This window comes from Arachis stenosperma, chromosome 2, assembly GCF_014773155.1.
Source record: "Arachis stenosperma cultivar V10309 chromosome 2, arast.V10309.gnm1.PFL2, whole genome shotgun sequence".
NCBI classification, from domain to species: domain Eukaryota; kingdom Viridiplantae; phylum Streptophyta; class Magnoliopsida; order Fabales; family Fabaceae; genus Arachis; species Arachis stenosperma.
In genome coordinates, this window is record NC_080378.1 from 110,214,771 (window position 1) to 110,229,919 (window position 15,149).

Genomic DNA, 15,149 nt, shown 5'->3' on the forward strand with positions numbered 1-15,149 from the left:
TAGACCGGGCCATCATGATCCATAGTATCATGATTGGGGAGGAAGTGGAGGTTCATGAGATTATACCTCAAGAACTCTACAAGGTGGCTGACAAGTCCTCCACTATGGCAAGGTTAGCCTTTCCTCACCTCATTTGCCATCTATGCAATTCGGCTGGGATTGACATAGAGGGAGATATCCTCATTGATGAGGACAAGCCCATCACTAAGAAAAGGATGGAGCAAACAAGAGAGCCTATTCATGGATCTCAAGAGGCACATAAAGAAGTCCATCACTAAGAAATCCCTGAGATGCCTCAAGGGATGCACCTTCCTCCATAGAATTTTTGGGAGCAAATCAACACCTCCCTAGGAGAATTAAGTTCCAACATGGGACAATTAAGGGTGGAACATCAAGAGCACTCCATCATCCTCCATGAAATTAGAGAAGATCAAAAAGCAATGAGGGAGGAGCAACAAAGACAAGGAAGAGACATAGAAGAGCTCAAGGACATCATTGGTTCCTCAAGAAGAAAATGCCACCATCACTAAGGTGGACTCATTCCTTGTTCTTAAATTTTCTGTTTTTCGTTTTCTATGTTAAATGTTTATCTATGTTTGTGTCTTCATTACATGATCATTAGTGTCTAAGTGTCTATGCCTTAAAGTTATGAATATGAATCCATCACCTCTCTTAAATGAAAAATGTTTTAATTACAAAAGAACAAGAAGTACATGGTTTCGAATTCATCCTTGAAACTAGTTTAATTATTTTGATGTGGTGACAAGACTTTTTGTTTTCTGAATGAATGCTTGAACAGTGCATATGTCTTTTGAATTTGATGTTTAAGAATGTTAAATATGTTGGCTCTTGAAAGAATGATGACAAGGAGACATGTTATTGGATAATCTGAAAAATCAATACTAAATAAATAAATAAAAATTCGAAATTAATAACTTAATTTAAATAAAAAAAATTCAAAAATTATTAGGAAAAATGAATAGGAAAAATAAAATTAACTAGGTGACATCAAACTTAATTTCAGAAAGAGTAAAGTATCGTTTTTGTCCCCAACGTTTGGGGTAAATCCTATTTGTGTCCCTAACGTTTGTAAAAGTGATTCAATGTTATCCTGCCGCCAATTACATATCATGAACGCTTTAGTTTGAGTTTTAAAAATCTCTTCTTGAAGCTAGAATATAAATGTCTGGGATAGAATCGATGATCCACTCTGAAAAATAGCTCATCAAAAGTTGAAACTAATTCCTACAACATTTACATAATTCACTTTTCTAGGGACATAATTGAATCTAAACACAAATAGTGGGTATAATATTAAAATCGAACACATCCAAGTGAGACCTAATTGAGAATGAATACATCCAAGTGAGAATAATTGAAAAATATAATCTGATTTGTTAGTATAATTGATAGTAGGATAACATTGAATCACTTTTATAAACGTTAGGGATACAAATAGGACGATTTAAATGTTAGAGACACAAATAGGACTTACCCCAAACGTTGGGGACAAAAATGATACTTTACTCTTTCAGAAATTAAGAAAAAATATTAATACTATTATTAAAGAAATTTTCGAAAATGATAAGGCAAAATTTAAATAAAATTAAAACTAAAACGCCTAATCTAAGCAATCAAATAACTGATAGTTGTCAATCACAGTCAATCTCCAGCAACGGTGCCAAAAACTTGGTGCGGTATTTTACAACCACAGACTAACCAGCAAGTGCACTAGGTCGTACCAAGTAATACCTCAGGTGAGTAAGGGTCGATCCCACGAGGATTGATGGATCAAGCAACAATAATTGATTGATTGGCTTAGTTAGACAAACAGAAAAGAGTGTTTGAATATTCAAAGAGCATTAAACAATCGTGCAGAAATTAAAATAGTAAAGTAAATAAGTTGGGAATAAAATATGGAGAAGGCAGTTAAGGTTTCAGAGTTATCTATTTTTCCGGATTAACTTTTTTTACTAACTATTTTAATCATGTAGGATTTAATTTATGACAAACTATATGTGACTAGACCCTAATTCCTTAGACCCTTCTAGTCTACTCTCATTTTCATCAATTGCCAATTCCTTGGTCAATTAATTCCAATTAGGGGGTAATGATCAAATTCCAGTTTATATGCCACAAAAACTCTAATTACCCAAATATAAAAGGATTATATGTCACGTATCCCGTTAAGTCCAGATAATTAGAATTTAGGAGAATATGTTTTCAAGCTGTTGTTCAAGTAAAGAGCTGTTCCAAGTTATACAAGAACTCAATTAGAAAGAGGGTCATACTTCCGTTCCACCTAAATTCATAGAATAAAGAACGAAAATAATTCTTAAATATAAATCAAGACATGAATTAAAATAAAAAAACAATAAAGTCAATCCATACAATAGACAGAGCTCCTAACCTTAACAGTGGATGATTAGTTGCTCATGGTTTAGAGAGAAAAATAAGGATTGTAAATTGTGAATAGGAATAATGTTGTCTTGGAATCACCCTATTGGAAGCCCTTTTTATATCAAATCCTAATTAATTTAAAATCTATCTTCTCCAACTAAAATAATATCTTTTCCTATTTTTAAATAAAATAAAGTTTTTATCAGAATTAATTAAAGCAATCAGTATGTCTTCAATTGATGGATGGGGACCACTTGCTTCGTAGGGTCCATGCCTAACTTGGAGTTGGCATAACCATTCTTGTGTGAATCTCCCTTGAGTCTCTGCTATCCCCTGGCTCTAGTTTGTGTTTTTGGGCCGAAAACTGGGTCAAAACTCGGCTTGAAATCACCCCAGCATTTCCTGCGAATTCTGCAAGTCGCGCATGTCACGCATACGCGTCAGTTACGCGTACGCGTTGATGGTCTTTTTCGCGTGTCACGCGTACGCGTCAGGTACGCACACGCGTCGCTAAGCAACTTTGCTTTTCACGTGTACGCGTCGTCATGGATAGCTCCAAATCACGCGCACGCGTCAGGCACGCGCACGCGTTGCTCTTCGCTGGTCAGCTCCTTGGTTTCTTCTCTTTCTCTGCAGAAACTCCATCAAATCTAACCGAATGCTACCTAAAATGAACATAAATGCACAAGACTCAAAGTAGCATCCATAGTAGCTAAAAGGTAATTAATTCTTGATTAAACTCAACAAATTACATGCAAATTCACTAGGAAAAGATAGGAAAGATGCTCACGCATCATTGTGGTTATGACGATGATAGGATTCCTTAATTTTCATTCCCAAGTCAAGGCTCTTTTATACAATTATAGCATTTTCACTACTTTTGACCCTATCTTCTTTTTAATTGCATTAATTTCCTTTTTGATCATTTGTTAGTTCTTTTATTCCTTAGTTCTTTTACATTTTCCATTTTATACTTCAAAACTCTCGTATTTCACAACCAAGAATGTTCACCTAAGTTGCATAGTCCGAGGGAGACGACTCGGGACTTAAAACTCCCGGTTAATATTTGTTTTGATTGTGACAAACCTTTGAATTAAACTTTGATTGTGGGAATTGCTTGTCGGCCTAGACTACGCTGGCAACGAGTTCCTATTTTGTGAAATTCTAGACCGCCACTAATCCGCAAACCACGACGCGATTTGGATATGATGATTTTTTTAAAAAAAATCTAATCCAATCCGATCCAATTTCAAGCGAGTTGGATTGGATTGGATTTGCAATTTTATAAATTAAAAAAATTAAATATATATAACAAGTCTCAACATCAAATTTTCAGTAACCAACAATGACATAACAAGTCTCAATAATATCTTGAAAAACTAACAATAACATAACAACAGAAATAAAATTATAGGTTAGTTAAAATAAATAAATAAATACATTTTGAACATGAAATATTTATTAAATAATAATAAAGATTTATATCCTCTAAATTTTGAATTTTACTTTAGAGAGTAAAGTGTGATCTCTCACCATTTATTTCATAAGTGGGACCAAGAGAAAATATGAGAGAGAAATTATTCAAGGTGAGAGATCACACCTTACCCTCTAAAGTGAAAATTCAAAAGTTAGAAGATCAAAATTCAAAATAATAATATTATAGCACATTGTGCTATTTGGATTGGATTGGATCGGTTATGAGAAATAGATCCGAAATCCAATCCAATCCAATGGTTTGCAAAAAATAGAATCCAACTAAATCTAAATTAGTATAGTTTTAATCAATTTTCAGTTTGGACTGAATTTGATGAGTGGTTTAATTTAGATAGGTTTGGATTTAAATACCCTAGTTAAATTCAAATAAAATATTTCATAGATAGTAACCCATCTACTGAATTAATAAATTAGAAGAGAATCCAACTAAATCTTAATTAGTATAGTTTTAATCAATTTTCAGTTTGCACTGGATTTGATGAGCGGTTTAATTTTGATCAGTTTGGATTTAAATACTCCTAGTTAAATTCAAATAAAATCTTTCATAGATAGTAACACATCTACTGAATCAATAAACTAGTGTTAAACCCGTGCGATGCACGGGGTTATATTTAAATTTAACATATTAAATCGAATATAATATTTTTTAATCATAAATTTTTCGAGTTTAGTATAACACTATCATTGTCATTATATAGTAAACGTACTGAATATGCTATTTTATCTTTAATCAAAGTAAATTGCAAATGGAAGACTTTAAAGTCTATAATATTCTTGAACCATAAGGAAGTAGACATGAAAAAATAATAACATATATAACTGTAATAATAGCATGTCAATTTTACACTAAACTTTATATCAAAAGGCTAATAAAAATTTATCGACAACCTAGTATCTTACTAACTTCATTAGAAAAGCAATTGGCATGTGCTCCCTGTTACACATTTCATCTCAAATCTAAAAATAGAGTTATAGATAAATTAGTTATATCTACAGTAAATATTTGTACAAAAGTGTAAATCATAACATGCTATTAAAATGAAAATAATATTATTCTTACGTAAATATTATTAAAAACTTCTTTGAATACGACATTTGTTGTTGATGACTTTGGATTGCCGTCTTCGTCCAGGATTAAAACCCTGAGGCCACTGCCACTCTTAACTCTTGACAAAGCAACATAAAATTATCCATGGGTGAACATTGATTTTGGCAAGTAAAGTCCTACATGTGATAATTATTGACCCTAACTCTTGTTAATGGTCATTGCAAAGCATATTTTTAACAGAAATTGTCTCCGTTGGAACTTAAATGGCAATCCTGAATTTGAAGGGATCAAGTTCATTGTTGGAATGTACACTTTATCTCCAATATTTCTGTCGGTCACTACCGTTGCTCCAATTTACGTTGTTGCCAAGTTCGTTAACTATTAATCTTGTCACGTTGCATAAACCTAAAGTCTGGTCTATGTTTCGCAGTAGCATTACAGCGACTCCTGGCTTCAAAGTCAACTTGTGATTGGGTAGTCCCGAATATTTGATATCATTTAGGAACTCTGGTGCAAACCACTCTTGTTTTACATCTTCATTCTCATCATCTTGACATGTTGTGTCAGAACTCAAATACTCCTTTTCCATCCCTGGAAAGATTGTCAAGACAAAATCGTTTACCTTCTCGACACTCTCAAACGTGGGTGCAAGAATTGTCCTACTCTAAAAATACCTATAATCTGACATATTTTACAATAAATTTGGATATGCAAAGTCTACCAAATGAGAGAGAGGGTCACCAGTAGTTGTAATCAACAGATCATCTGGAATTTCAACTTCTGATTCATCACCAACAACAGAACCAATATTTCCATTTCCAATATCTAGTATCCAATTAGCAAATCTCTTCATTTCACCTTCATCTTGATCCAAAGAAGACATTATAAGTCTCATGTTTGTATGCAGTTTCAGAACCTTACAAAACAATCACAGATGGGATGAGTTAATAGCTGATGACAAAATATAGTGTCTACTCCCTTTTGGAATCACCGGAAGTATCTTTCTGATATCACCTCCTAGAACAACAACCTTACCGACAAATGGTTGATGTGTCTTATGTTGATCGGTAACTGGCATAAGATCCCTGAGCGTCCGATCAAGTGCTTCAAAGCACATTTTATTGAGCATTGGAGTTTCATCCCAAATTATTAAGCTACTTTGGATGAGCAACTTAGCCTTTAAACTGCCATGCTTGAAGTTGCAAGTAGATTCATCAGTAATTGTAATGGTTATTGAAAATCTAGAATGAGCCGTTCTACCACCAGGTAGGAGTAAAGACACAATTTTACTGGATGCGACATTTAAAACAATCTTTTCTCTACATCGAATAGTAGAAGAAAGTCAATTCCAAATAAACGTCTTACCACTCCCATATTTCACAACCAAGAATGTTCACCTAAGTTGCATGGTCCGAGGGAGACGACCCGGGACTTAAAACTCCCGGTTAATATTTGTTTTGATTGTGACAAACCTTTGAATTAAACTTTGGTTGTGGGAATTTCTTGTCGGCCTAGACTATGCTTGCAATGAGTTCCTATTTTGTGAAATTCTAGACCGGCACTAATCCGCACATCACGACGCGGTTTGGATATGATGATTTTTTTTAAAAAAAATATGATCCGATCCAATCCAATTTCAAGCGGTTTGGATTGGATTGGAATTGCAATTTTATAAATTAAAAAATTTAATATATATAACAAGTCTCAACATCAAATTTTAAGTAACCAACAATGACATAACAAGTCTCAATAATATCTTAAAAAACTAACAATAACATAACAATAAAAATAAAATTATAGGTTAGTTAAAATAAATAAATAAATACATTTTGAACATGAAACATTTATTAAATAATAATAAAGATTTATACCCTCTAAATTTAGAATTTTACTTATTTTTCATTTAAATTACATTTTTAACTTTCTCTTTACCCAAAAATGACCAAAACACCCCTTTTTATCTTTTTACCTTCGTTCCATAGGATTAAAAGTACTTTTGTAACTATTTTTAACTCTTTTTTGCCATGATTTTCGTGCTCTTAGTGACTGAAATTTCAGAGGTTCAGTTTTTATGTTTTTCTTCACTTTTTGTGACGTTTAAAGCTTGAAACTTAAAACCCCAAGTGCTTCCATGTTTCCAGCTGTTTTCACACAAAATCCAGAGGCAATATAACAGTATTTTACACATATTTATCAAGCCAAAAGTGTGGTAACTCACAAAATTTCCAGAAATTCAAAACAAGCACAAATTCACCACAAAGTGGCTCATATAAGCACCGAAAAGATGCACAACCATACTCTAACTAATCCTAACCCTTACCTCTTATGTAATTCAGTTATTAAACCTTTCTCACACTAGAAAATGTACACACAAGGGAAGAAACACAGTTGGTGGTGGTGAGTTTCATTTTTGGGCCTAAAGTGTCGCAAAACGTCGAAATTCAGCCACTGTGAGTTCGAAACTCCTTAACTCCTTAGGCGTGCTCCATGGGTGCTTCATGAGGAGTTATCTATATATAGAGGAGAGTAAAAATTCATAATGGTTACTGTTTCATTTTAAAAGAAAAAAGAAAATGAGAAAGAACAAGAGTTTACCTAGTCGAATTCGGTATAAACGCAAAGATTGGTAAAAACGGACAAGAGTTTGTACTTGTATGGTTTGAGTCCTTGAAGAAAACTTGAAAAATAGTGTATGAATGGTAAAATAAGAGGCTAAAAATGTAGGTAGTGTGTGCAGAATTTTCCTCTCTCACTCACGGTTCTTATCTTCTCTTTATGGTAAAATGGTATTGAATTTTTGCTTGGTAATTGTCTTAAATAAAAATTTGAAATCTAACCTAATTAAATGTAGTAAAAGCGGGATGGAAAAATTAGATAGAAATGGGCTGATAGCAAGAGAGAAGGGGCGTGATTTCGAGAAAACACAGTCAGCGTCATAATGACATGTTTATCTATAGTTAACCGCAGTTAATTTCTCGTGGTTTAAAACACAGCAGAGTGGGGTGAGAGGTTGAGATAATCTCATCCCAGAGGCTAAGAGAGGGAAGCTGAGTTAATTGGGTAGCAAGAAAGAGGATTCGGGGACTCTAGGAGTCATTTGCGGAATACTAGGCAGAAATTCGGTTCGGATAACTTTTACCATACAGTAAAATAATTAATGACTAATAACTATTCTGAAAGAAGTAAATCATAAAGAGATAGCCAATATAAATCTAGAGACACATTTACTTGAATAGAAATTACTTTTACCACTGGTTCTGAGGTTTTCGGTTACTAGAATTTTTCTTGGTGCACGCACAATCGTCACTAAAAAAGTTTTTGCGGCTCAAAACTTTCTGGTGTGGTAACTAAGCCAATGGTAAGATAGTATTTAATATTTGGTGCACGAAATTGCAATCACACTTTTGCAATCCCGTACAACTAACCAGCAAGTGCACTAGGTCGTCCAAGTAATACCTTACGTGAGTAAGGGTCGATCCCACGGAGATTGTCGGCTTGAAGCAAGCTATGGTTATCTTGTAAATCTTAGTCAGGATATCAAAGATTATCAGGGTTGATTGTGAAAAGTAAAAGAACATGAAATAAGTACTTGTTTTGCAGTAATGGGGAACAGGTTGAGGTTTTGGAGATGCTCCATCTTCTGAATCTCTGCTTTCCTACTATCTTCTTCATCAAACACGCAAGGCTCCTTCCATGGCAAGCTGTATGTAGGGTTTCACCGTTGTCAATGGCTACCTCCCATCCTCTCAGTGGAAATGTTCAACGCACCCTGTCACGGCACGGCTATCCATCTGTCGGTTCTCAATCAGGCCGGAATAGAATCCAATGATTCTTTTGCGTTTGTCACTAACGCCCCGCCCTTAGGAGTTTGAAGCTCGTCACAGTCATTCAATCATTGAATCCTACTCAGAATACCACAGACAAGGTTTAGACCTTCCGGATTCTCTTGAATGCCGCCATCAATTCTAGCTTATACCACGAAGATTCTGATTAAAGAATCCAAGAGACATCTACTCAATCTAAAGTAGAACGGAGGTGGTTGTCAGGCACGCATTCATAGTTGAGAATATGATGAGTGTCACGGGTCATCACATTCATCCGGGTTAAGAACAAGTGATATCTTAGAACGGAAGCAAGCATGATTGAATAAGAAACAGTAGTAATTGCATTAATCCATCAAGACACAGCAGAGCTCCTCACCCCCAACCATGGGGTTTAGAGACTCATGCCGTGGAAGGTACACAAAGAAACGTGTAAAGTGTCATGAGGTACAGATACCATGTCAAAAGATCCTATTAATAGTGAACTAGTAACCTAGGGTATACAGAAATGAGTAAATGACGTAAAAATCCACTTCTGGGTCCACTTAGTGTGTGCTTGGGCTGAGCATTGAAGCTTTCATGAGTAGAGACCTTTTCTGGAGTTAAACGCCAGCTTTCATGCCAGTTTGGGCGTTTAACTCCAATTTTTATGCCAGTTCCAGCGTTAAACGCTGGAAATTCTGAGGCCGATTTGCAACGCGGGTTTGGGCCATCAAATCTCGGGCAAAGTATGGACTATTATACATTGCTTGAAAGCCCAGGATGTCTACTTTCCAACGCCGTTGAGAGCGCGCCAATTGGGCTTCTGTAGCTCCAGAAAATCCACTTCGAGTGCAGGGAGGTCAGAATCCAACAGCATCTGCAGTCCTTCTCAGTCTCTAAATCAGATTTTTGCTCAGATCCCTCAATTTCAGCCAGAAAATACCTGAAATCATAGAAAAACACACAAACTCATAGTAAAGTCCAGAAAAGTGAATTTTAACTAAAAACTAATAAAAATATACTAAAAACTAACTAAATCATACTAAAAACATACTAAAAACAATGCCAAAAAGCGTATAAATTATCCGCTCATCACAACACCAAACTTAAATTGATTCTTGTCCCCAAGCAACTGAAAATCAAAATAGAATAAAAAGAAGAGAATATACTATAGACTCCAAAATATCAAAGAAACATAGTTCCAATTAGATGAGCAGGACCAGTAGCTTTTTGCTTCCGAACAGTTTTGGCATCTCACTTTATCCTTTGAAGTTCAGAATGATTGGCATCTTTAGGAACTCAGAACTCAGATAGTGTTATTGATTCTCCTAGTTAAGTATAATGATTCTTGAACATAGCTAGTGTATGAGTCTTGGCTGTGGCCCAAAGCATTCTGTCTTCCAGTATTACCACCGGATACATACATGCCACAGACACTTACTTGGGTGAACCTTTTTAGATTATGACCCAGCTTTGCTAGAGTCCCCAATTAGAGGTGTCCAGGGTTCTTAAGCACACTCTTTTTGCCTTGGATCACAACTTTATTTCTTTCTTTCTCCGCTTTTTTTTTCTTTTTTTTTTGAATCACTGCTTTTTCTTACTTCAAGAATCAATTTGATGATTTTTCAGATCCTCAATAACAGTTCCCTTTTTCCCTCATTCTTTCAAGAGCCAACAATTTTAACATTCTCAAAACAACAAATTCAAAAGACATATGCACTGTTCAAGCATTCATTCAGAAAACAAAAAGTATTGTCACCACATCAAACTAATTCAACTAGTTTCAAGGCTAAATTCGAAATCTTGTACTTCTTGTTCTTTTGTGATTAAAGCATTTTTCATTTAAGAGAGGTGATGGATTCATAGGACATTCATAGCTTTAAGGCATAAACTTTAATTTTTATTAATTATGAATTAAGAACAAGACTCAAAAATAGATATAAGATGAAACTAGAAAACAAAAATTTAAATAGGCTCCTAATGATAGAGGTTTTCACAGAGTTAGGACTCAACAACCTTGATTTTGAGAAGTGAATGCTCCCTCAAATTGAGGGGAGAACTTTTGGCGTTTCAGTTCTTGAAGTTCACGCCCCTGCTTCTCTTGTTCCTTCAGCAATTTGCAGAGCATGCAGTTCTGATTCTGCTGTTCTTCCTTAAGTTGCTCCATAGTCTCTTGCAACTTGGTGATAGATGCTTCTAGGCTGGCCCAGTAGCCAATTTCAAGAAATTCAGGAAGGAACTCATGCGCCCTCCTTTTGATAGAGTTGTCTTGTATTTGTCCTTCCATTGACTTCTTGGTGATTGGATGTTCAATGGGTATGAATTCATCTACTCCCATCTTTACCCCAGCCTCTTTACAGAGCAAGGAGATCAAGCTTGGGTAAGCCAATTTGGCTTCAGTAGAATTCTTATTTGCAATTGTGTAAATCTCACAAGCGATCACATGATGCACCTCCACTTCTTTTCCAAGCATAATGCAATGAATCATCACTGCTCTCTTGATAGTGACATCAGAACGGTTGCTAGTGGGCAGTATGGAACGCCCAATAAAGTCTAGCCAACCTCTTGCAATTGGTTTGAGGTCTCCCCTCTTGAGTTGGTTTGGGACACCCTTTGAATTGGTTATCCACTTAGTTCCAGGGAGGCATATGTCCTCTAGAACTTGATCCAACCCTTTATCTGCTCTCACCATTCTCCTATTAAAGGATTCAGGATCATCTTGCAGTTGAGGCAATTTGAAGATTTCTCTTATTTTGTCCAGATGGAAGTACATAACTTTCCCTCTGACCATAGTTCTGTAAGTATGGTAAGCGGTTCCAGTCATTCTCTGCTTATCTGTTAGCCACAGATTTGAGTAGAATTCCTGAACCATATTCCTTCCAACCTTTATCTCAGGATTGGTTAGAACTTCCCATCCTCTGTTTCGGATTTGCTCTTGGATCCCCGGATATTCATCTTCTTTCAGATCAAATTTTACTTCCGGGATCACTGACCTCAGACCCATTATTTTGTGATAATGGTCTTCATGTTCTTTGGTTAAGAACTTCTCTTGATTCCAAAGATTCTTTGGATTATTCTCTTTCTTTCCTCTTAAATTGGTTTGTTTTCCCTTAGGAGCCATGATCTTGATGAATCTTGGCTTTAGTGATCACGGAAAAGCACACCAAACTTAGAGGTTTGCTTGTCCTCAAGCAAAAGAAAGGAAGGAGAAGAGAGAGGAGAAGAGCAAATTCGAATGGTGTGGGGGAATGGTGAGGCCGAACGTGGTTTTATAAGGGGGGGAAGGAGATTTCGAAAGAAATTGAAAGGAGATTTGAGAAGATATGGAGAGAATTTGAGAGAAGGGTGAGTTTTTGAATAAGATTTGGGATTGATTTGAGAGAGATTTGAAGAATGATTTTAATTTTTTTGAGGATTTGAAAGTGAATGATGAAAGGTTGAGATGGGTTTATGCAGAAAAGTATGGGTAAGAAAAGGAAAGTTTGAAAAAGATTTGATTGGAGAGCAAAATCTTGATCCCCCACCTTTCTGGCGTTAAACGCCCAAAATGGCATCCATTCTGGCGTTTAACGCCCAATTATTGCCCATTGTGGGCGTTTAACGCCCAGCCAGGTGCCCTGGCTGGCGTTAAACGCCAGAATCCCCTTTGTCACTGGGCGTTTTGCTAAACGCCCAGGATGTTGCACACCTGGCGTTAAACGCCCAGAATGGTGTCCATTCTGGCGTTTAACGCCCAAAATGGCACCTTTACTGGCGTTAAACGCCCAGAATGGTGCCCATTCTGGCGTTTAACGCCCAAAATGCCCCATACTGGCGTTTTTTCGCCAGTAAGCTCTTTTTCTCTGCTTTTTGCGCTGAATCCTTCTGTAACTCTGTGAATTCCTTCATTTTTGATACTTGCCTTTGTAAAAACAAAACATATAACCTGCTAATGACTGGGTTGCCTCCCAGCAAGCGCTTCTTTACTGTCTTTAGCTGGACCTTTACTGAGAATCACTCAAGTCTCAGTTTTGAGCATTCCTGCTCAAAATTGCCTTCAAGATAATGCTTGATTCTTTGCCCATTAACAATGAACTTTTTGTCAGAATCAATATCCTGAAGCTCAACATATCCATATGGTGATACTCCTGTAATCACATACGAACCCCTCCACCGGGATTTAAGTTTTCCTGGAAACAATCTGAGCCTAGAGTTGAAGAGCAGAACTTTTTGTCCTGGCTCAAAGACTCTGGTTGACAACTTCTTGTCATGCCACTTCTTTGCCTTTTCCTTATAAATTTTTGCATTTTCAAAGGCAATGAGTCTGAACTCCTCTAGCTCATTTAGCTGGAGCAATCTTTTTTCACCAGCTAACTGAGCATCCATGTTTAGGAATCTGGTTGCCCAATAGGCTTTATGTTCCAGTTCCACGGGCAGATGACAGGCCTTCCCATACACTAGTTGGTATGGAGAGGTTCCTATAGGAGTCTTGAATGCTGTTCTGTATGCCCACAGAGCATCATCCAAACTCTTTGCCCAATTCTTTCTTCGGGCTATCACAGTCCGTTCTAGGATTCTTTTTAGTTCTCTGTTAGAGACTTCAGCTTGCCCATTTGTCTGTGGATGATACGGAGTTGCCACTTTGTGGCTAATTCCATATCTGACCATAGCAGAGTATAGCTGTCTATTGCAGAAATGAGTGCCCCCGTCACTGATTAGTACTCTGGGAACACCAAACCTGCTGAAGATGTGTTTCTGGAGGAATTTCAGCACGGTCTTGGTATCATTAGTGGGTGTAGCAATTGCTTCTACCCACTTAGATACATAGTCCACTGCCACCAGAATGTAAGTGTTTGAGTATGATGGTGGGAATGGACCCATGGAGTCAATTCCCCATACATCAAACAATTCTATCTCTAATATCCGTTGTTGAGGCATGGCATATCCATGAGGCAAGTTACCAGCTCTTTGGCAACTGTCACAGTTACGTACAAACTCTCGGGAATCTTTATAGAGAGTAGGCCAGTAGAAGCCACATTGGAGGACTTTAGTGGCTGTTCGCTCACTTCCAAAATGTCCTCCATACTGTGATCCATGGCAATGCCATAGGATCCTTTGTGCTTCTTCTCTGGGTACACATCTGCGGATTATTCCGTCTGCACATCTCTTAAAGAGATATGGCTCATCCCATAGGTAGTACTTGGCATCTGAAATTAATTTCTTTCTTTGCACTCTGCTGTACTCCTGGGGTATGAACCTCACAGCTTTATAGTTTGCAATATCTGCAAACCATGGAGCTTCCTGAATGGCAAAGAGTTGCTCATCTGGGAAAGTCTCAGAGATCTCAGTAGAAGGGAGGGATGTCCCAGCTACTGGTTCTATTCAGGACAGATGATCAGCTACTTGGTTCTCTGTCCCTTTTCTGTCTCTTATTTCTATATCAAACTCTTGCAGAAGCAACACCCATCTTATAAGCCTGGGTTTTGAATCCTGCTTTGTGAGTAAGTATTTAAGAGCAGCATGGTCAGTGTACACAATCACCTTTGATCCCACTAGATAAGATCTAAACTTGTCAATGGCATAGACCACTGCAAGTAATTCTTTTTCTGTGGTTGTGTAATTCTTCTGTGCATCATTTAGAACACGGCTGGCATAATAAATGACGTGCAAAAGCTTGTTATGCCTCTGTCCCAACACTGTACCAATGGCATGGTCACTAGCATCACACATTAATTCAAATGGCAATGTCCAATCTGGTGCAGAGATGACTGGTGTTGTGACCAGCTTAGCTTTCAAGGTCTCAAACGCCTGCTGACACTGTGTATCAAACACAAATGGCGTGTCAGCAGCTAGCAGGTTACTCAAAGGTTTTGCAATTTTCGAAAAATCCTTTATGAACCTTCTGTAGAATCCTGCATGCCCCAGAAAGCTTCTGATTGCCTTAACATTGGCAGGTGGTGGTAATTTTTCAATTACCTCTACCTTTGCCTTATCTACCTCTATTCCCCTGCTTGAAATTTTGTGCCCAAGGACAATTCCTTCAGTCACCATAAAGTGACATTTCTCCCAGTTTAAAACCAGGTTAGTCTCTTGGCATCTTTTCAGGACAAGTGCTAGGTGATTAAGACAGGAGCTGAATGAGTCTCCATATACTGAGAAGTCATCCATGAAGACTTCCAGGAATTTCTCCACCATATCAGAGAAGATGGATAGCATGCATCTCTGAAAGGTTGCAGGAGCATTACATAGACCAAAAGGCATCCTTCTGTAGGCAAACACGCCAGAAGGGCAAGTAAATGCTGTTTTCTCTTGGTCCTGAGGATCTACTGCAATTTGGTTGTAACCTGAATAGCCATCCAAAAAGCAGTAATAATCATGACCAGCTAGTCTTTCTAGCATTTGGTCTATGAATGGTAAAGGAAAAT

The 15,149-nt window shown here is 37.0% G+C and overlaps 1 pseudogene; it reads right to left on the minus strand.

The window, feature by feature from the left end:
• Nucleotides 1-4,960: 4,960 nt before the first annotated feature.
• LOC130963446 (uncharacterized) lies at nucleotides 4,961-5,837 on the minus strand (annotated as a pseudogene).
• Between the last annotated feature and the right edge of the window lie 9,312 nt (nucleotides 5,838-15,149).